A 23444-nucleotide genomic window follows, 5' to 3' on the forward strand; every position below is an offset into this window, starting at 1 on the left:
ACATCTTCAGAACTTATATAAGGCCAAGTATGTGAATGGTGCTTAGTAGACATTTAGTAAATTAATGAAATTTTTCCTCTAGCAGAGATAAGGTGATGTGAACATTAAGCCAATCAAACCCTAAGATAATATGTGACCTATTTGCAGTATAGTATTCTTGCAGAGAATAATGCCACTTTCTTGATACTATTAATTGATTAATGCAGGAATAGGATCTAGTGTTAGTTTCCGAGTTATTGATTAATTCGTTGTTGAGTCTTAATCTGTTTCTTCACATTGACAGTAAAAAGTATGGAATTTTAGTGAATTTTTTTGAGTGGTCACAATATTGCTGGGGAGTGTCACCGTGTTGTTAACCAGTATTGATGTGTTGTTCGTGTATTCAGGGGTTTCTTTTGCAGGACAGAGGATCAGATGTTGAGAGTTTGGACAAACTCATGAAAACCAAAAACATTCCTGAAGCTCACCAAGATGCATTGAAAACTGGGTTTGCAGAAGCTTTTCAGAAAGCTCAAGCACTCTCAAAAAAAAAACCAATGATAAGTTGATTTGAAACCATTCATGTTTGAGAAGAATAACTGAAAGGAAGTCATAATCCTACATTGAAGTTTTAAGTAACTTTCTAAGACCATCCATCTTTCTACTGATTGAATTCCACTATATTTGTAATTTTATGTAGAAATGGAGATTCTACTGATGGTTTCCCTTTCTCAAGAGAAAAACCAAATTGAAGAACAGGAAGTGTGAGTGGCTTAATAAAGGTTTTTGTTTCTTTGTTTTTTGTTTCTCTGTGTGTGTGTGTGTTTTTGTTGTCATCGTTGTTGTTTGTTTGTTTTTGAGACACAGTCTTGCTTCATCGCCCAAGCCAGAGTGCAGTGGTGTAATCACGGCTCATTGCAGCCTTAACTTTCTGGGCTCAAGTGACCCTCTCACCTCAGCCTCCTGACTAGCTAGGACCACACGCGTATGCCACCACATCCAGCTAATTTTTGTAGAGATGGAATCTTGCCATGTTGTCCAGGCTGGTCTTGAACTCCAGGGCTCAAGTGATCCTCCTGCCTTGACCTCTTAAAGTGCTGGGATTATAGGCATGAGCCACAATGCTCAGCTTTAATGAAGTTTCTGATAATAGGGTACTTACAGGAAATCATAGCAGTTATGAAAAAGAATGCCAGATTCCAAAATTGCATGTGATGAAATGTGATTATCAACAATAACCTAATATTTGAATTTCATTGAGCTGTCATATTTCATTAATGTTATTTAATGTAAGGCTTTTTCTTTCTCCCCTAGATTCCCTAAGATGAACCTGTCTGATTCTCTTCATTCTGCTGCTATTCAGCATTTATGGACTTTTAAAAAAACCATTTTTATCTGTTAAAAGTTTTCTTATTAATCTAACGTATTAGCTTCTTATTCCTTTAAATACGTGATTCTTTTTAATGCTTAATCTAAGCCTTAAAGAAAGAACACATTAATGTTTATAGTTCTAGAAGCTAGGCTTTCATTCCTAGTAGTGATTAGTTTTCCAGATTTTTGGAAATGATACCTGTCCAGTTATAAAATTTAAAAATTATCCTGATCATCAAGGTGAAAGGAAAATTAATTATTTAATTAATTTAAAAATTACTTGGAAGAATTTTATAATAGCAAAACAAGCTGATACAAGCAATACAAGCCTTCTATTTCAAAGATAAACTAATAAAATCACATTAAATGTTTCCCTTTTTTATAGTTTGCTTATCTGAAATGAAGTAATAGTGTCAGACTTAAGTGGTTCCAATTACCTTTTCAACCACCATGCAGTTTTCACCCTGTCTTCTCTATTCTCTTTATTATTAAGGATATGTACAGATTCTTTAAAAAATACTTTAGTGGGCTAAAACTATTAGTGTTCATTCTAGAATTACTATTTTAAATTTGCTCTCCCAGCTTCCGTGTTCTTGATTTATTAAGGATTTCTTCTTAACCCTGTATTTTGCCAACTCATTTTTCAGCCTATTTTAAAAGTATTTTTGGGCTTCTTTTGAGGAAATTAGAATTTGCTCAATTTACTCATTTATAACTGCTCTAGTTTGGAAGTTTCTACATGAGTGGGAAAGATTTAAGAAATCCTTGTTATAGTTCTCCAAAACTGATCTCAAATATTTTCCTGTCCTATCAGACTTGTTCTGTCTTGGTTGTACTTAATGATGTCATAACTGATAGGCCATTTGAGGGCAAGTAATAACAGTTTTCAGAGGAAGAAGACTACATGAAAAGTGTAATAATGTGTTAAACTTCAGTTTCTTATTAATGTGTGTCAGTATTTTCTGCTAACTTTAAGGCAATATATTTCAAAGTGTAGATCTGTGACCAGTTATATCAGAATAATCAAAGTTTTTGTTAAAAATGCAAATTCTGCTGGGCCCTTTCTCAAATTTCCAAACATAGTTCTGTGCTGTGGCCTGAGAACCTGCATTTTAACATATTTCTCAAGTGAGTTTTATTCACACCAAATATTGAGAAATGCTGATTTAAGATTTCTATCATTAGATACTACAATGAGAAGTGGAAAATAATTTTTGATTTTATTAACTGGAAAGTACAAATATGTCTTATTATTTTTTAATTTTAATTTTTTCAAGTTTATTAAGAAAGTAAAGGAATAAAAGAATGGCTACTCCATAGGCAGAGCAACTGAAATATGTCTTCTTAATGTGAATCGCTTACTCTTTGAAAATAGTTTAGAAATCCAGGAGACCTAGTTTCTATTTCTCATTCTGATTTGACATGTGAAGTTAGTTCTCTTAGATATTTAATTTTTCTAGGCTTTGCTTTCTTACATCTAAGAAGTAAAGTGATTGGAATATTATTAACCTATCAAATATAAACATTTCTTTTCTTCCCTTTAGTCCGCTTCTGGACAACAATGGGGCTTGATTCTGCAGTAGATCCTGTCCAGATGAAAAATGTCACCTTCGAACATGTTAAAGGTGTAAGTTAAGAAGATTGCCTTGCCTTCTGCATTAATTCTCTAATTGATACTCTGACAAAGTCGATATTTGATTCTACAATGTATTCTGGAATAGGTAAAATTGTATCCCAAAGTATTAGAAACATTTGTATTTTGGGATAAATAATAATACCCAAGTATCAAATCTTGCTTTACGACACAGATTAGTATAATTTATGAAGGAGCAGCCTGGTATAGTGGAGTGAATGTGGACTTCAGAGTCAAGTTGACTAACGTTTGAAATTCATTTTTCTACTTATTAGCTATGTAACCTTGAGGAAATTACTTTAGATTCTGACAAATAATGTGTGTGCTTGGCACATAGTAGATAGTTAATAAATAGTCCTTCTTTACCTATGCCTCTTATTGATTTTTCTAACTCCAGTAGCCTCCTGAAGTGCTGGGATTACAGACGTGAGCCACCGTGCCCAGCCGACAATGTGTATTTCTTGAATGAATGGAATGTATAAATCCTAGTTTATAGTCAATTAATTTGTTAAATACTTAACGGCTTTTTTTGGGGGGAGGGGATGGAGTCTCGCTCTGTCGCCCAGGCTGGAGTGCAGTGGTGTGATCTTGGTTCACTGCAACCTCCGCCTCCCGGGTTTACGCCATTCTCCTGCCTCAGCCTCCTGAGTACGGGGACTACAAGCACCCGCCACCACGCCTGGCTAATTTTTTGTATTTTTAGTAGAGACAGGACTTCACCATGTTAGCCAGGTTGGTCTCGATCTCCTGATCTCATGATCCACCCACCTCGACCTCCCAAAGTGTTGGGTTTACAAGTGTGAGCCACCACACCTGGCCTAAATATTTAATAGTATCTATTAAGTGCTAGACCCTATTTTAGCTGCTGGAATAGAATAATCTTTGCCTTCATAGAGTTTAAATTCTAAAAGCAGGAACTGGACACTGATATGTCATATAAGAATTTAGTAGAGTATGTTAAAAGGTAATAAAAATGTATGGAGGAAAAAATAGAGCAGGGTAAAGAGGAATAGGAGCTCTGGGAGAAAGATTATAGTTTTAAATGTAATGTTCAGGGTGTGATTGATAGACAAGGTGACATTTGAGAGAAAATCTGAAGGAGAAGATGGAATAAACTGCATTTATCTGAGACAAGAACATTTCTGGCCAAAGGAACAGATTGAGCAAAGGTTCTGAGGTATTAGAGTATCTGATTTGTTCATTTTTGAAAGTAAAACCAATAGAATTTTTTTTTTTTTTGAGATAGAGTCTTGCCCTGTCACCCAGGCTGGAATGCAGTGGCACAATCTCGGCTCACTGTAACCTCTGCCTCCCAGGTTCAAGCGATTATCTTGCCTCAGCCTCTTGAGTAGCTGGGATTACAGGCGCCTGCCACCATGCCTGGCTAATTTTTGTATTTTTAGTAGAGATGGGGTTTCACCATGTTGGCCAAGCTGATCTCAAACTCCTGACCTCGTGATCCGCCCATCTCAGCCTCCCAAAGTGCTGGGATTACAGCTGTGAGCACTGCGCCTGGCCTTTATTGAGGATTTAAAAGGCTGTGAGTGGAGCAGATTTGGGGGACAAAGGTTGGAAATTTAGTTTTAGGTATGTTGGGTGTGAGAGATACAAATGAAAGGTTGAGTAACTTGGATATACCACTTGGGAGGTATGGGATAGGTCTAAGCTAGAATTAAAAATATGAGATTACATTTATATATATATTTATATATGTTATATTTATATTTAACATATTACATATAACATATATAATATGTTTATATATAACATGTTTAATTTAACATATACTTATATATGTTGTTTATATATAACATATAACATAAGTTTACATATAACATGTTTAATTTAACATATATTTACATATATGTTAAGTACACATGTTTAGATGAGATTACCCAGGGAGTAAGTGTAACCAGAAGAGAGTCTAAATACTGAGCTATAGAACACTTGAAGGTTCATAAGACTGAGAGAAGAAGCCAGGAACCAAGACTAAGAAGGAGCTGCTAGTGTTAAGTGACAAAGGTATCCTAGAAGAAAATATTTCTATGATGAGGGGAGTGATCAGCGATGTGAAATGCTATTGATGGGCCAAGTGAGAACTGACCATTTGATTTAGCAGTAGGTCACTGGTGTACCTGATAAAGAGCAATTTTAATGGAGTTGCAGGGGTTAAATTCCGACTGCAGTGGGTTTACAAGAGGTAAAAAGAATTGAGATGGAATAGAGGATTACAAACAATTCTTGGATTTTTTTTTTGACAGAGAAGCGCAGATAATTTATCTCATAGTACAAAATAAAGTTGGAATGTCGGTAAACTAGTAGGTGGGGGTTGTGGAAATTGACAGAATCAAGGTAACGAGAAGAAAGAATACGGTTGCGAGAGGAGGAATGAGTGATTTACGGAAGAAGTAAATTGTGTAGGAATAGGAGAACGAATGGAAATGGGAAATAAAGCTGTTGGGCTCACTTGAAATTTGGGATCATGAATTTACATTAATACAAGTCAAAATGTTTTTTTCGACTGATTTTCTATTTCTTTTATCTCTTCCACATATAAATTCCAGAACTTTAGTCCCACACCGTGCTCTTCTCTGTGCTTTGCCGTTACATCTGCTCTATTATATTTGATTTCTGAGATCTCTAGTGGCTGGGTAATTATCTTTCAGGAAAGTTTCGGAAGAAATTCTTCCTGCAGGAGGGATTTGAAGTACGTGATCTGAGGACTCTTCCAACTCTGAAGAGACTGGTTATGTTATTATTTCTGCTTTTCCTCTTTACATACTTGTGTCTCATGTTTTTTTCAACCTAGACTATTGGGGAATAAGGAATTGGGAATCATTATGATAGTTTTACACCAAGCAGTTATTTCCTTTCCTTTCCAGTTTAAATGGTTATGAACCCTGTTGGAATTGTATAAAGGGAACAATTGAGGAAGAGGTTGGTGCAGTGATTATTTGAAACCTTCAATCATCAGTGTGGAGGGCTCTTCTCATTGTGTTTGAGGTCTGCATGCCTTTTCTAAATTGAGCCTGTATTAAGGCTGTGGTCAGATAGGGCATTGTTATTTTCTGCCTGTAATGTATATACTTATTTACTGAATATACCACACTTCTTTTGGAATGAGATAATTTTTTTCTTTTTTGAGACAGTGTCTCGCTCTGTGGCCCAGGCTGGAGTGTAATGGCGTGATCTTGGCTCACTGCAGCTTCGACCTTCTGGACTCAAGTGAGACTGCTGCCTTAGCCTCCCTTATAGCTGAGGTCGCAGGCATGCATCACCACACCTGGCTAATTTTTTAATTCAATTTTATTATTCTTTTTAGACAGTGTCTGGCTCTGTCACCCAGGGTGAAGTGCAGTGGTGTGATCTTAGCTCACTTCTACTCCTGGACTCAAGCCATCCTCCTGCCTCAGCCTCCCAGGTGACTGTGATTTCAGATGTGTGCCCCTACGCCTGGCTAATTTTTGTACTTTTTTTGTAGAGTTGGGATTTAGCTGTGTTGCCCAGGTTGGTTTTGATCTCCTGAGTTCAAGTGATCCACCCATCTTTTCCTCCTAAAGTGCTGGGATTATAGGTGTGAGAGGCATCGGGCCCAGCTGATTTTTTCCTTTTTTTTTTTTTTTTTTTTTTGTAGAGACAGAGTCTCACTTTGTTGTCCAGGCTGGTCTTAAACTCCCGAGCTCAGGCAAACCTTCCGTCTCAGCCTCAGAAAGTTCTGGGGTAATAGGCATGAGCCACCACGCTTGTCCTGGAATGTGGGGATTTCTGAGCACTAAACTAAAACCATGCTGATGACTAAGCATAATGAAAGTAGACATCACAATTAAGATAGATCCTACAAAGTTTTCCATGCTAAAATGAATTAATTTTATAATTGTCATAAGACCTAAATTTATATAGAGCAAATTCAATAGCATTTATCAGAACAGCTTTGCCATTACGTAGTTCCTGTGTTCAAATTTTTACCAAATATCAAAGAGCTTGTATAGGAATATCGTTTCCTTGCCTAGAATTTCTGAATATATAGGCATACTTGTATATATAGCCTTAAATATTAATAAGGGCTTTTAATAACTTGATTCGTTACCTTGATCCCATTAACTATTTTCCTTGATAGATCTTACATTCCTCAAGTGAGAATTCTCTTGCCGCAGAATTTGGGGAGATAATATAGTTTATTTGAATAGTAAATTATGTTTAATCTCTTCTCCTTTATCCCTACAACTTAAAATTGGCATTGTATCTATTATTTTGACCAAATGTATTTTAGTCTTCTTTTAGCACATGGATATTATCTTTCAAGTTGTCTTTTAATAAACCAGCCAAGTCTTTTTTTTTTTTTTTTTGACCATAAATCTCATTGAAGTTTAACAAATTCACACCAAGGTGCATAAATTTTCAAAAAGTGTCTGTGTTATAGGTATCCAGCTCAAGAAACAGAGCATTATCAGAAGCCCAGAACCTCCCTGATGCCTCCTTCTGGTTACCGTCTTCCCTACCTAGGGACACTTTCCTATCTAATACCACACATGAATTTTGCCTGTTTTTGGATTTTGATAAATGTAATCCATATAGAATATCTTCTTTTGTATGACGCTTTTTTTTTTTTTTGGATAGAGTCTTGCCCTGTCACCTAGGCTGGAGTGCAGTGGCGCAATCTTGGCTCATTGCAACCTCCACCTCTTGGGTTCAAGCGATTCTCCTGCCTCAGTCCCCCAGGTAGCTGGGATTACAGGTGCCTGCCACCAAGCCTGGTTAATTTTTGTACCTTTAGTAGAGGCAGGGTTTCACCATGTTGGCAAGGCTGGTCTCAAACTTCTGACCTCATGATCTGCCTACCTCAGCCTCCCAAAGTGCTGGGATTACAGATATGAGCCACCACACCTGACTGAGGCTTCTTTTATTCAACATGATGTTTGTGAGATCCATCAGTTATTTGAGCTGTGGTTTATTTATCCTTATTGCATAGTATTCCATTATACAAATACCACAACACTGTGCAATTATACTACTTTAGGTGGACATTCGGGTTATTTCTAGTTTTTGGCTCAAATAGAGCTGGTGTGAATATTCTTGTACACATCTCTTGGTGAACATATGTACACACTTCTGGACCTAGGAGTGGGCAAAGCTTTCATATATATATATACACACACACACACATACACACACACACACACACACACACTGTGAAAAGAAAATGCTTTATTTTTAACCATTAACTTGATTAAAATGTTAGTAATTTTTTTTTTTTTTTTTGAGATGGTGTCTCACTTTGTCACCCAGACTGGAGTGCAGTGGCGTGATCTTGGCGCACTGCAACCTCCACCGCCAGGGTTCAAGCAATTCTCTACCTTAGCATCCTCAGTAGCTGGGATTACAGGTGCCCACCACCAAGCCCAGCTAATTTTTTTTTTTTTTTTTTTTTTGGTATTTTTAGTAGAGACGGGGTTTCTGCATCTTGGCCAGGCTGATCTTGAACTTCTGACCTCGTGATCTACCCACCTCAGCCTCCCGAAGTGTTGGGATTACAGTCGTGAGCCACCACGCCCGGCAACATTAGTAAATTTTTAATTAATGGTTTAATCAGAATAACTTTCAAAGACCATTCCAAGTCTAACAAAAAAAACATAACTTTGCTCTTTAATAAGTATAATATTTCCTGGAAATACGTCTGGGACTTTTTCTTGAAATAATAAGTGAATCATGACAATAATTGTACATTTTTGGAATGCCCTTTGGCTTAAAGATATGTTTCATGTTTAAGTCTGCTCCTCATTAGGTAGTTTATTTTTAACTATGCCCAACGTATTTGACTTTTGTTTTCTCACTGAGAAAACGAAAATTCAGAATGATTTTTTGGGGATAGTAAGGAGATTTTGCATAACTGGAAATAATGGTCAGGGGAAAACCCTTTGTGTGTTTTATAAGGGGCCATTTTTGTATCCTTCCTTCACTGAAATAAAGAAGGCCAGGTTAATTCCATATCCAAATTAAATTTATGATTTTCAAAAGGGAAGCCTTGATAATCTAACCAAATGTATCCATTATCTAAAGTTATTTGAAAAATTGTGTCACTTTAGGTGGAGGAAGCTAAACAAGAATTACAGGAAGTTGTTGAATTCTTGAAAAATTCACAAAAATTTACGGTTCTTGGAGGTAAACTTCTGAAAGGTAAGATATCTTTTCTTTCCCATGATTTGATGTTTAAAAAAACCCTGTAATATATCACTAATATAATTTTAACTGATTGAAGTTTAAGTCTTAATTGCTATTTTACAAAATGGATGATCATTCTGAACAAATTCCACAGCCTTTTTTTTGTAACTGCAAATTTTTATATAATTTCAGACTTTAAGTTACAACAATAGTACATAGATTGCTCCTCATATCCTTAACCTAGACTCACACATTTTTAATATTTAGTTCTTTTTTTTTTAGATCCGGGCTTGAGTACAGTGATGCAATCATGGCTCACTATAGCCATGACCTCCTGAATTCAGGTGACCCTCCCAAGTAGCTGGGACCACAGGCACACACCACCATGCCGGTTAATTAATGTATTTTTTGTAAAGATGAGATTACTCCATATTGCCCAGGCTCCTCTTGAACTCCTGGGCTCAAGCGATCCACCCACTTTGGCCTCCCGAAATACTAGGACTGCAGGCATGAGCCAGTGCGCTCAACCTAGCTCCCTTATAAAAATCATTCACTTTGTCTCTTTACACATATATAAATATAAAAATTATTTGTCAGTAAATAAATTTTTAACTATTTGAGAGTAAATTATAAACATAGTCACCCCTAAGTGTATTCTTTTACATAACTCCAGAGTAATACGAAAATTAGGACATTAGCTGGGTGTGGTGGCTCACACCTATAATCCCAGCATTTTGGGAGGTGGAGGCAGATGGATTGCTTGAGGTCAGGAGTTCAAGACCAGTCTGGTCTTGAACCAGGGGCCATTGGAGTTCTAACCAGCCTGACCAATATGGTGAAAACCCGTCTCTACTAAAAATACAAAAAAAAAAAAAAAATTAGCCGGGCTTGGTTGCAGGTGCCTGTAATCCCAGCTACTCGGGAGGCTGAGGCGAGAGAATTGCTTGAACCTAGGAAGTGGAGGTTGCAGTGAGCCAAGACTGAGCCACTGCACTCCAGCCTGGGGGACAGAGTGAGACTCCATCTCAAAAAACAACAACACAAAAAAGACATTTAACATATCTACAAAACCATTATGAAATTTATAGTCTATATCTGTTGTAGTGTTACCCTGATCCTTACCTTCTTCCCCAGTTGAAGACCCAATCCAGGATCACATATAACATTTAGATTTTTATTGTTTGTTTGTTTTAATGAAACAATTCCTTAGCCTTTTTGTGAGGGAGTGGGGAGAAGAGGATTAATCATGCTTTTTATAGTTGAAAGAGTACTTGCCTAATTATTTATAGAATGTTTTCAGTTTGGCTTTGTCTGATGTTTTCTCATGGTTAACATGGTTTTTAATGACTTCACAGTATCCTTCTAATTTATGGTTGTATCACAATTTAACCATTTATATTCAATTTTTATTTGGTTTCCAGTCTTTTGCTATTAAAAATAGTACTGTGGTGATCATCTTAATTCAAGGCTTTGCCTTCATGTTTAATTATTCCTTAGACTACATTTCTAGAAATGGAGTTGCTGAGTTAAAGGATGACACTCCTTTTTTAATGCTTGTTTTTATACAGCCACCTATCTCTAGTGAGAATACAGCAGTGTATGAAATTATCTGCAAGGAACCTTTGCTAATTTAGGGCACATTTATTAAAGCAGTGCTATCACATCACGGAGTGAATGTTTAAAACTACAGAAGTATTAATAGTTACACTCCTCCCCGCCTTTTTTTTTTTTTTTTTTTTTTTTTTTTTGAGACGCAGTTTGGTTCTTGTTTCCCAGGCTGGAGTACAATGACGCGATCTCGGCTCACTGCAACCTCCCCCTCCCGGATTCAAGTGAGTCTCCTGCCTCAAGCCTCCCGAGTAGCTGGGATTACAGGCATGCTCCACCATGCCCGGGTATTTTTTTTTTTTTTTCAGTAGAAAGAAACGGGGTTTCTCCATGTTGGTCAGGCTGGTCTTGAACTCTCGACCTCAGGTGATCCACTAGCCTCGACTTCCCAAATTGCTGGGATTATAGGCGTGAGCCACGTGACCGACCTACTCTCCTCCTCTTTTTTTTCTTTTCTTTCTTTCCTTTTTTTTTTTTTTTTTTTTGACAGAGTCTCGCTCTGTCGCCCAGGCTGGAGTGCAGTGGCACGATCTCCGCTCACTGCAAGCTCCCCCTGCCGAATTCACGCCATTCTCCCGCCTCAGCCTCCTGAGTAGCTGGGAGTACAGGTGCCCGCCACCAACCCTGGCTAATTTTTTGTGTTTTTAGTAGAGACGGGATTTCACCATGTTAGCCAGTCCCCCGACCTCGTGATCCACCCGCCTCGACCCCGCTAAGTGCTGGGATTACAGGCCTGAGCCACTGCACCCGGCCTCACTCTTCCTCTTTCTAATCACAAGGAGTATTTTAAATTTGTAGAAAATTTGAGTAGTATAAATTTGTAGAAAAATCTTCAGATACCAAGATGTAGTCCACAGAAATTAATATGATTTAAACCAGTTAAGTATCACTGAAACATGACAATACTAGGATAGTCATAAAGCTATCTTTGAGCTTGAGCTTTCTTTACTGTAATTTTTTAATGTTAAAATGCAGCAAACATGTATGTAAAGAAGTTTTGTTGCTTTTTAAATGTAATATGTATATTTACAAAAACATACAAATCAGGCAATTCTGTTTTTCTAACATGTGAAAATTATTATGATATTATGAAAATTTTCAAACATATGGAAAACCTTGAAAGAACAGTACAATTAACGTCCATATCCTACCAACTTAGACTAAACAATTGTTAACATTTTGTCATATTTGCTTTCTGTATATGTGTGTGTTTCCCCCCCAAACATTTGAGAGAAAACTATAGACATCAACTACTTGACCTCTAAAGACTTCATTATACATCACCTAAGAATAAGGACAGTGTCCTAAATAAACATAATAATCTTATCCCACCAAAGAAAATTAACACTATTTCCTTAATATCATATTGTCAATTCAAGATTCATGAATTGCATTTGATTGTTTAGTCTTTTAATCTATTTCTACTTGAATTTTTATCTTACTTATTTAGTGATAAAAGGATTTGTATTTTTTTGCCTCAAGGTTCTCCCTGTCATGTCTGTTGTTGGTATGTAAACAATACTTACATGATATAGGAAAATTAATTTTGGACAAGATTCTGAAGTGAACCTATAGCAGACACAAGTATGGTTTACTGTGTTTCAAAATCTTGCTTATTGTTATGACCTTAACCTGAAAATTATATAAATGAATAACTATTTGTTTTATAGGTTCATATCGAGGGATTTTTAAAAAATACTTTGAATCATTCTTGTTTTGTTTTCTTTTAGGAATTCTTTTAGTTGGACTCCCAGGGACTGGAAAGTCACTTCCTGAGCAGGAGAAGCTGATGTTCCTTTTTATTATGCTTCTAGATCCAAATTTGATGAGATGTTTGTGGTGTGGGAGTCAGCAGTATCAGAAATCTTTTTAGTACATTTTGATGTATCTTTCATACAATACTAAATTTTGTTAATTTTAAGGGAAGTGTGTATCTTCCCCTTTCTTTGATAATTACTTTTCTTTTTCCTTTTTTTAATTTCTATTTTTTGGGGCCTCTAGCTTTGCATGCTAATTAGTTTTGATAGCTAAAATAGCAATTGTGGAATCTTGATTTGGATAGCTTAATATATGAATTATCGAAAGAGCTAGTGGAAGTGCAAAATGAGGTTGGAGGCTACCACAAATCTCTTAGTTTTTTTTTTTTTCTTTTTCATTTTATTCATCAATTTTATAGTATGGAATTAGGGAGTAATTAGCTTCAAACCTAATTGTATATGATATTTGTATATCTAGGAAGAATGAATGCCTAATTGCTTTTATTTTAAATCATTTTCTTTGGTATAGTTTTTTTTTTTTTCCTCCCGAAGCTACTATTCTTAAATCAGTAAAAATTGACCTCCTTTTGTGTATTTTCTTACAATGAATATTTTTGTTGGCTTTTGACAGTTTCATAGAATTTTAATATTTATCTTGTTCAAAACTGTTAACTTCTTTCAGCTTATTTGAATCTTTTTTGTTGTCTTAGGGGAAGAAATGCGAATGTTCCTTGTGTTACATTTATTGAGGAATTAGATTCTGTTGGTGGGAAGAGAATTGAATCTCAATGCATCCATATTTAAGGCAGACCATAAATCAACTTCTTGCTGAAATGGATGGGTAATTGAGTCTCCTTTTGTCTTAGAATATGGTGATGCCTCCCAGCATTTGATATATGTAGAAGTGATCTTATGCAAATTATTTCCATAAGGCATTTCATATCTAGAGATATGAAAAATGTGATGTGTATAGGAAACAGAGTAGTCCCTCAAGCAAGAAATCAAGACAAGCTTTTTCTCTCATTATTGTATTGTTTTCACTACTAATTGGATATTTGAATATCAATTCATTTAATTTGTGGTATTTATATTCTTTTTCATTTGTTGTTGTACTTAAGATAGAAAAACAGTGATTCAAGCTGAGACTAGTAGTCTATTTGAAGAAATACACTTGTTTCTACACAGTTTATGACTAGCTTTTAATGTTGTGGCAGGTTTGAAGCTTACCTCAATGTTTATAATGTAAAAAGCAAGAGTTGATGTTGTTTTGAAAGAAGTGTCTTAAAAGTCAATATAAGACATTTTGAAACCACATAGGAAGCCCAGGAGCAAATAATTTGAATTGGTATGCTTGAAAGTAATGTTTTCAAAAATTAACCAGGCACCTAAACTTTTTATATTAGGTTATCTTTTCCTACATAGACCAGATGATTGTGAAGATATGTAGTCACAGATGACTGGTGGTATCAGTCTCTTTTCTTAGCAGGTGGATCATGAGGTCAGGAGATTGAGACCATCCTGGCTAACATAGTGAAATCCCGTCTTTACTAAAAATACAAAAAAAAAATTAGCTGGGCGTGGTGGCGGACGCCTGTAGTCCCAGGTACTCGGGAGGCTGAGGCAGGAGAATGGCGTTGAACCCGGGAGGTGGAGCTTGCAGTGAGCAGAGATCGCGCCACTACACTCCAGCCTGGGTGACAAGAGAGAGACTCCATCTCAAAAAAGAAAAAGAAAAAAAGAAAATAGTCAGTGGCTTGTACCTAGAAATTGAGGAGAAAATTTTTTAAAATAAATAAAAAATAAAAATAAATTAGTCAGGTATGGTGGCATGTGCCTGTTGTTCCAGCTACTTGAGAGGTTGAGGCAGAAGGATCACTTCTTCCCAGAAATTTGAGGCTACAGTGAGCTATGAAGGTACTGGTACACTCCAACTTAGGCCACAAAGGGAGTCCCAGTCTCAAAAAAAAAAAAAAAAAAAAAAAAAAAAACTGTTTTGTGTAGAGCATTTCTACATGTGTGCTGTGCTTCAATGTTAGTGAAAATATAACATATTTTCCTATGTAGTTGTCAACCCAGTGAAGGACTTATCATAATAGGAGCCACAAACTTCCCAGAGGCATTAGATAAGTAAGTATTAAAAGAAGATTTTTGTGAAGTGCTGTTTACATGCTACAAAATTATGCTAAAAGAAGTCCATTGCAAAACATCACATTATATGATTCCATTTATAGGCAATGTCCAGAATAAGCAAATCCACAGAGACAAATTAGATTAGCTGTTACCAGAGGTTAGGGAGCATGGCGAATGGCTGCCACTGGATATGGGATTTCTTTGTGCGGATGGGAATATTCTAAAATTAGATTGTGCTGATGGTTGTACAATTCTGAATATATTAAAAACCACTGAAGTATCCACTTTAAATTCTGTTATATGAATTACATCTCAATAAAACTGTTAAAATATTTCTTTGTTATATGTCACAAAAGTTTTATGTAGACAGCATTTTTAAAATAAATTCACTGTAGCATTATAACTAGGTTTAAAGTTACTATGAAAAAAATTTTATTGTACAAGTTATTCATATTTTTATTTGATCACTAGTTTGTCACTGCCTAAGACTCTAGTCTAACATTCTGTACTTAGTCTAACATTCCATACAAGTCTAACCACACACTTAGATGTGTGCTTCTCATAATAGTTTTTTGTGGAATTATTTGTTCCTGAACTGAGCTGCTTCCATGCTTTTGTTTCTGAGGGGTAGGCTATCGAGGTGCACACATGTATCTAAATGAGCCTTGTTCTGCCTTCTGGTTATTGACACTGTTACTTGAGCCTTGTTTTAAAAGGAATTATCTGAATATTTACGTACAAAACTCCATCTGTTCTCTGGCTGCCCTTGGCTTCCCACTCATGTCATTAGGGTGTCAGTCCTGTTGAATCTGAGCTTTAGCATCATCAGTTTATTAATTTATATTTTCCTTTTACATTATTCCTGTAGTACCTTAATACTTCCTGGTCGTTTTGACATGCAGGTTACAGTTCCAAGGACAGATGTAAAAGGTCGAACAGAAATTTTGAAATGGTATCTCAATAAAATAAAGTTCGATCAATATAAGTCTAATTCTATCGAAACAAACATTATCATTTCTATAAAGTGGTAATACACAACTCACCCTGTGTGTGCTCCTTTCAGGGTAAATGTATTAATATTAAAAGACCAGTTCATTTTTATCGTCTGCTTTTTTACCATTAGTATGTTCATTTAAAAGTCCATTCCTTAGTTATTGTGTATCCAGGAGATTCTATTGTTTTGAACCCTGATTCTAAAGAAAGGTTTTTTTTAGAGTATTCAGACAGATAATATTTGAGGAAATATATATGTATATACATATTTTCTAAGATGAATGTAAAATGCAAAATAACAGAAAAAGCTTCAGAAACAGTAGCTCATGATATAGTCAGTATGGGTCCAAAAGAGAAGAATGCAAATTATAAAACAAAACATATGAAAATGTATTACCCATTTTAGTAATAAATGAAATTATTAAAGCTGCAGTAGTTTCAGAGATAGCTGGATCAATTCATTAAACTATATATGTTTCCTATAATTAGGGCACCTTTTATGTCCAAAGTAAGTATTTCCAGGTGAAATTCAGAGAAAAAATGTCTAAACTATGGCTCAGAATAGCTATAGCTAGCTATTTTCTTTTTTCCCTCAGAAGGTACGTTTTTTGTTTTTGTTTTTTTGCGTTTGTGTTTTGTTTTGTTTTGTTTCTGTTTTGTTTTGTTTTGAGACAAAGTTTCTTTCTTTTTGCCCAGGCTAGAGTGCAACGGTGCGATCTCGGCTCACTGCAACCTCTGCCTCCAGGGTTCAAGTGATTCTCCTGCCTCAGCCTCCCAAGTAGCTGGCATTACAGGTGCACACCACCACGGTAAGCTAATTTTTGTATTTTTAGTAGAGACGGGGTTTCACCATGTTGGCCAGGCTGGTCTCAAACTCCTAACCTCAGTTGATCCACCCGCCTCAGCGTCCCAAAGTGCTGGGATTACATGCATGAACCACTGCACCCAGCCAGAATGTGAGTTCTTTGTGAAGAGCTTCCTTTTACCTGTTTTGGACTTTTAGTGTTGTGTTCTCTTTTTACATTAGCCATTGATCCAGAAATTATAGCTCGAGGTACCACTGGCTTTTCTGGAGCAGAGTTGGAGAATCTTGTGAACCAGGCTGCATTAAACGTAGCTGTTGATGGAAAAGAAATGGTTACCATGAAGGAGCTGGAGTTTTCCAAAGACCAAATAATAATGGGTAGGTTTCACTCCACCTCCTGGGTTCACGCCATTCTCCTGCCTCAGCCTTCCCAGCAGCTGGGACTACAGGCACACACTACCATGCCCGGCTAATTTTATATTTTTTTGTATTTTTAGTAGAGACGGGGTTTCACCGTATTATCCAGGATGGTATTGATCTCCTGACCTCGTGATCCACCTGCCTTGGCCTCCCAAAGTGCTGGGATTACAGGCATGAGCCACAGCGCCCAGCCTCCTTTGTTTTTTTTAAAAAATTTTCTCAGAAATATTTTTTGGTTTTAATTGTACAGGTCTTTCACGTAGCTTTTCAGATGTACCCATAAGCATTTTATATTTTAATGCTATGATAAATAGTATTATTTCAAAAATGTCAATTTCTTAATTTTTATTCCTAATGTAGAGAAATACACTTGATTTTGTATCTTGATCTTCTATCTTGCAACTTTGCAAAACTCATTTATTAGTTTAAGTCACTTTTTAATGAATTTTATTGAGCATTCTGGATTTATTGAGTTGAGTATAGAAAAGCTGCTGAAGCTTAGAAGACAGTATCTGTGAATAAAAAGAGTTTTACTTATTTCTTTCCAATCTGGATGTCTTTCAGTTCCCTTCCTTTTTCCTTTCCTTTCTCCTTTAAACATTTTTATTTATTTTTAATTTCTATAGGTTTTGGGGGGAACAGGTGGTATTTGGTTACACGAGTGATTTCTTTAGCAGTGATTTGTGAGATTTTGGTGCCCCCATCACCCAAGCAGTATACACACAACCCGATTTGTAGTCTCCTATCTCTCACCCCCTTCCCACTCTTTCCCCAAAGTCTCCAAAGTTCACTGTGTCATTTTTTTTGTGTTGTTTTTTGAGACAGAGTCTCGCTCTGTCACCTAGGTTGGAGTGCAGTGGCGTGATCTCAGCTCACTGAGACCTCCGTCTCCTGGGTTCAAACAATTCTCCTGCCTCAGCCTCCCAAGTAGTTGGGACTACAGGCGTGTGCCACCACGCCCAGCTAATTTTTTGTATTTTTAGTAGAGACAGGGTTTCACCATATTAGTCAGGATGGTCTTGATATCCTGACTTCGTGATGCACCCGTCTCGGCCTCCCAAAGTGCCGGGATTACCACTTTGTCATTCTTATGCCTTTGCATCCTCATAGCTTAGCTCCCAATTATGAGTGAAAACTTAGGATGTTTGGTTTTCCATTCCTGAGTTACCTCACTTAGAATAATAGTCTCCAATCCTATCTAGGTTGCTGTGAGTGCCATTAATTCATTCCTTTTTGTGGCTGAGTAGTAGTCCATAGCGTGTGTGTGTCTGTGTGTGTGTGTGTGTGACACATTTTTGCAACTGCAAACTGTGCTGCTATAAACAGGTATGTGCAAATCTCTTTTCGTGTAATGACTTCTTTTCCTCTGGGTAGATAGTAATGGGATTGCTGGATCAAACGATGGTTTTACTTTTAGTTCTTTAAGGAATCTCCACACTGTTTTCCATAGTGGTTGTACTAGTTTACATTCCCACTAGCAGTGTAGAAGTGTTCCCTTTTCATCATATCCATGCCAACATCTATTAGTTTTTTATTGTGTGCATTCTTGAAGGAGTAAAGTGGTATCTCATTGTGGTTTTGATTTGCATTTCCCTGATCATTAGTGACGCTGTGCATTTTTCATATCTTTGTTGGACATTTGTCCATCTTTTCAGAATTGTCTATTCATGTCCTTAGCCCACTTTTTGATGAGATCTTTTTTTTTCTTCTTTCTTTCTCTCTTTCTCTTTCTTTCTTTCTTTTTTTGATGGAGTCTTGCTCCGTCACCAGGCTGGAGTGCAGTGGCACGATCTTGTCTCACTGCAACATCTGCTTTCTGGATTCAAGCAATTCTTCTGCCTCAGCCTGCTGAGTAGCTGGGATTACAGGCGTGCCCCACCATGCCCAGCTAATTTTTGTATTTTTAGTGGTGAAGGAGTTTCACCATGTTGATCAGGCTGGTCTCGATCTTGTGACCTTGTGATCCACCCGCCTTGGCCTCCCAAAGTGTTGGGATTGGAGGGGTGAGCCACCATGCCTGGTCGGATTGTTTGTTTTTTTCTTGCTAATTTGTTTGAGTTTGTTGTAGATTCTGGATATTAGCTTTTTGTCAGATGTATAGATTGTGAAGATTTTCTCTCACTCTGTGGGTTGTCTGTTTACCCTGCTCACTGTTCCTTTGGCTGTGCAAAAGCTCTTTAGTTTAATTAAGTCCCAGCTATTTATCTTTGTTTTTACTGCATTTGCTTTTGGGTTCTTGGTCACGAAATCCTTGCCTAAGCCAATATCTAGAAGAGTTTTTCCAATGTTATCTTCTAGAATTTTAATAGTTTCAGGTCTTAGATTTAAGTCTTTGATCCATCTTGAGTTGATTTTTGTATAAGGTGAGAAATGAGGATCCAGTTTCATTCTCCTACATGCCACTCACCTGTTTTCAGAAATGATTACAGTGGCTAGAACCTCCAGTACAATGTTGAATAGAAGAGGGAAGAACTGAAATTCCTGTCTCATTCTTGATCTGAGGGAAAACCATTCAGACTTTCCTCATTACATAGGATGTTAGCTGCAAATAACTTATTTTATTTTATTTTATTTTGAGGCAGGTTCTCACTCTGTCATCCAGGTCAGAATGCAGTGGCACAATCTTGGTTTACTGCAACCTCTTCCTCCTAGGCTCAAGGGATCTTCTCACCTCAGCCTCCTGAGTTGCTGGGACTATAGGTGTGTGCCACCACATCCAGATAATTTTTGTGATTTTTTGTAGAGACAGGGTTTCACCATGTTGCCTAGGCTATTCTAGTACTCCTGAGCTCAAGCAATCCACCTGCCTTGGTCTCACAAAGTCCTGCTGCAGATATCTTAAAGATGTCCTTTAACATGTTGAGGAAAATCTCTTGTATCCCTACTTTGCTGATATTTTTTAAAAAAATGGGTAGTGGATGTTGAATTTTGTCAAATTTTCTGCATCTACTAGATAATCATATGGTTTTTCTTTTTAGTTTGTTAAGATGGTGATATCATTAATTGGCTTGCAAAGGTTAAATTTATTAAAATAAATCTTAAAATGCAGTTCTTTCATGAATTTTTTAGGTTAACTGCAAATCTTATGCTCTCTTTAAAATTGTCTAAACTTTGTCAATTATTTTTTAAAATTCTGGCAAAATATACATAACATAAAATGTACCATTTTAACCACTTTAAAATGTACAACTTAGTGGCATTAAGTACACTTACAATGCTGTGCAAGCATCACTTCTATTTACTTGTGGAATTTTTTCATCATCCCAAACAGAGACTGTCTGTACCCATTAAATAATAAATCCCCATCATCCATCCCCTAGCTTCTGGTAACCTCTATTTTGCTTTCTGTCTCTATGAATTTGCCTATCGCAGGTACCTCATATAAGTGGAATCACCTGATATTTGTCCTTTTGTGTCTGGCTTATTTCACCTAACATAATATTTTTAAGAGTTATCTATATGGTAGCATGAATCAGTAATTTTTTTTAATTTTTAGTTTTTATTTTTTTCAGACAGGCCTCACTCCATTGCCCAGCCTGGGGTGCAGTGGCTTGATTTTGGCTCATTGTAACCTTGATCTCCTGGGCTCAAGTGATCTTCCCACCTTAGCTTCCTGAGTAGTTTGGATCATAGGTATGCGCCACCATGACCCAGCTAAATTTTTTGTAGTTTTTGAAGAGCTGGGGTTTCGCCATGTTGCCTGAGGTGGTCTTGAACTCCTGGACTCAATCAATCCTCTCACCTCAGCCTCCCAAAGTGCTGAGATTAAAGACGTGAGCCATCATGCCCAGCCAGTAACTTTATTTTTTTCTTATTGCTAAGTAATATTCTATTGTAGAGGTTTATCACATTTTATTTATCAGTTGATGGACATTGGGTTGTTTACAAGTTTTGACTATTATGAGTGATGTTGCTATGAACTCCATTGTGGACATATGTTCCTCTTGGGTGAATATCCAGGAGTACAATTTTTGAGTCATAGGGCAACTGGTTTTAATCTTTTGAGGAACTATAAGACTATTTTTCAAAGCAGCTATCCAATTTTACATTCCCACCAGCAGTGTATGAGTGTATGAGTGTTCCAATTTCTCCATATCCTTGCCTATACTTTTTTGTGTGTGTCTTTTTGATTATAGGCATTATAGAGGTGTGAAGTGTTCTTATTGTGGTTTTGATTTGCATTTCCTTAATGACTAATGATGTTGAACATCTTTTCAGATGGTTAATGGCCATTTGTCTGTCTTCTTTGTTTTGTTTGTTTGTTTGTTTTGAAATGGAGTTTCGCTCTTGTTGCCCAGGCTGGAGTGCAATGGCGTGACTTTGACTCACCACAACCTCCGCCTCCCGGGTTCAAGCGATTCTCCTGCCTCAGCTTCCCAAGTAGCTGGGATTACCGGCATGTGCCACCATGCCAAGCTAATTTTGTAGTTTTAGTTCAGATGGGGTTTCTCTATGTTGGTCAGGCTGATCTTGAACTCCCGACCTCAGGTGATCTGCCCACCTTGGCCTCCCAAAGTGCTGGGATTACAGGCATGAGCTACTGCAGCCGGCCACTGTCTGTCTTCTTTGGTAAAATACCTAATCAGATTCATTGACCATGTTTTAATTGATGGTCTTTCTGTTGTTGAATTGTAAGACTTCTTTATATATTCTGGTGAAAAGTATTTTTAGTACTCTTTTATCATAAACTTTATTATAAATCTTAATGTTCTTTATTGTTTTGTTTCTGTGCTTGTCCTTTTTTTAGTTTTAATTTTTTATATTTTTTGAGACAAAGTCTTGATCTGTCACCCAGGTTGGAGTGCAGTGGTGCGATCTCAGCTCACTGCAACCTCTGTCTCCAGGTTCAAGTGATTCTCATGCCTCAGCCTCTGGAGTAGCTGGGACTACAGGTGCGCACCACCACACCAAGGTAATTTTATGTATTTTTAATAGACTCAGGGTATCACCAGGGTGCCCAGGTTGGTCTCTAACACCTGAGCTCAGGCAATCCACCTGCCTTGGTCTCCCAGAGTGCTAGGATTACAGGTGTGAGCCACCAAGTCCAGCCTGTTTCTGTGTTTTACACTTTTATCTCATCAACCTCTTTGCCTTTTCTCAGGAATTTAGCAATGGCAGCATATATTTCTTTATTTTAATCTTGGTTTTATAAATTGCTTCCTTGCCTAAAAGAAAAAAAAAAGTTATTTTTATTACCCAACAATTTCCTAGCTCACTCATACCCACTACTTCCCTGTAATCCACATTATCTCCTAAAGAAGGGATTGGAAGGATTAAACTTTATCTTGCTTAGGGAACTTTCTTTATGTTGGTGAGGAATTGCTTTCATGAAATTTTACTCAGTTGGGGAAACCAGGGAAAAGCAGGCATGTTGCTGCTTCACTCAGGAACACTGGCCATATTGAAAGGATTAGTAGACCCTCAGCAAATTATCTAGGATACTAATAGCTGCCATCTCATTAATTGTCAGGGTTTCTTATAAATCAAAGGGGAAAATAGAACTTACATAACAAAATATTCTGCTATAAAGGTGGCAAATATTTGACTAAAACTGGAATGTTTGTTCCACGTAACAAAACTAGAACCGAGTTTCTGCCTTTCTCATTCCCCTTACGTTTTTATTTTTATTCGTGTATTTATTTTTTGAGGCAGCGTCTCACTCTGTCATCCAGGCTGGTATGCAGTGGTGTGATCTTGGCTCGCTGCAAACTCCACGTCCTGGGTTCAGGTGATCCTCCCACCTTAGCCTACTGAGTAGCGGGGATCACAGGTGTGTACCACCATGCCCAGCTAATTTTTTGTAGAGACAGGGGTCTTCCTATATTGACCAGGCTGGTCTCGAACTCCTGAGCTCAAGTGATCTGTCCACCTTGGCCTCTAAAAGTGCTAGGATGACAGGCGTGGGTCAGCATGCCTGGCCACATTTTCATTTTTTATTTGACAAATGCCTTTTTCCCCTTTATGTCATGCTTCCAGGTGTCACTCTGGAAGTGTCACTCTGGAAGTGTCAATTTGAAATGACCACACACTGAATTGTGAAGGTTATTGAGGACATCCATCTCATGAATGAGAAAGCTCAGGAAGTCTGAGCAGATGGCTCTGGAAGCAAGAAGGAGGAAAGATAAACTTCTCTTCCTTCCATGCTGAGATTCTGCCCATTATTTCAATGTACACTACAAAAACCACAGATGAACATCAGTTGTTTAACTACAAGAAGAAAAATATTCAAGGTAAAGTAATTGTGAGGGGAACTGTTTTCCAAAAGCCAATTATTCTATGGGCAAAGTTCAGCATATACTAGATGAATAACAGGTGTAAGGTTAGATCTCATGGTTTCGATTTGCATTTTCCTGAGGATTAGTGACATTGAACTTTTTTTAATGTACTCATTGGCTGTGTTTATTTTGTTTTGTTGAGATTTATTAGGTTCATTTTGCCAATTTTTTTTTTTTTTTTTTTTTTTTTGAGACGGAGTCTCGCTCTGTCGCCCAGGCTGGAGTGCAGTGGCGGGATCTCAGCTCACTGCAAGCTCCGCCTCCCGGGTTCACGCCATTCTCCTGCCTCAGCCTCCAGAGTAGCTGGGACTACA

The 23444-nt window shown here is 37.2% G+C and overlaps 1 pseudogene; it reads left to right on the plus strand.

Annotated features, from left to right (window-relative positions):
- The first annotated feature begins 437 nt into the window (after positions 1–437).
- On the plus strand, positions 438–22887 carry LOC112631022 (annotated as a pseudogene).
- The last annotated feature ends 557 nt before the right edge of the window (positions 22888–23444 follow it).

Source organism: Theropithecus gelada, chromosome 9 (genome assembly GCF_003255815.1).
Source record: "Theropithecus gelada isolate Dixy chromosome 9, Tgel_1.0, whole genome shotgun sequence".
Classification (NCBI taxonomy): Eukaryota; Metazoa; Chordata; class Mammalia; order Primates; family Cercopithecidae; genus Theropithecus; species Theropithecus gelada.